The sequence below is a fragment of the Sinocyclocheilus anshuiensis genome, unplaced genomic scaffold (genome assembly GCF_001515605.1).
Source record: "Sinocyclocheilus anshuiensis isolate Anshui unplaced genomic scaffold, SAMN03320099.WGS_v1.1 scaffold1989, whole genome shotgun sequence".
Lineage (NCBI taxonomy): Eukaryota > Metazoa > Chordata > Actinopteri > Cypriniformes > Cyprinidae > Sinocyclocheilus > Sinocyclocheilus anshuiensis.
Window position 1 is genome coordinate 70,223 of NW_015538027.1, and position 562 is coordinate 70,784.

A 562-nucleotide genomic window follows, 5' to 3' on the forward strand; every position below is an offset into this window, starting at 1 on the left:
GAACCATTTACCGGATCATCAAGAACTTCAAGGAGAGAGGTTCGACTGCAGTGAAGAAGTCTTCAGGACGTACCAGAGTGTCCAGCAAGTGCCAGGACCGTCTCCTCCTGAGGAGTCAGCTACGGAATCGTTACACAAGCTGGATCCAGAACACCTGAGAAGAGATGATGCCAACCCCTCAGAGGACCTCAGATGATGCCAGATGCCAAGTCAGCAGTGATCAGGACAACTAAAGGATTGTCCCCAGTAAAGACCTTGTCTCCTAGACGGCCACCGGGACAAGACCACCGGAACCAGTCGAGGCCTCTGCTCAATGAGACTTTGCTGCAGCCTGGAATTGAACTGCTGGTTTTGTCTGGTCAGAGGAGAACTGGCCCCCGACTGAGCCTGGGTTCTCCCAAGGTTTTTTCTCCATTTTCTCCATTCTGGAGTTTTGGTTCCTTGCCGCTGTCGCCTCTGGCTTGCTTAGTTGGGGACACTTCATTTACTTCATTTCCGTTGACTTGATTGCAAAGATACTATTTAAACTGAGCTGGATGTTGACATCACTGAATTCAATGAT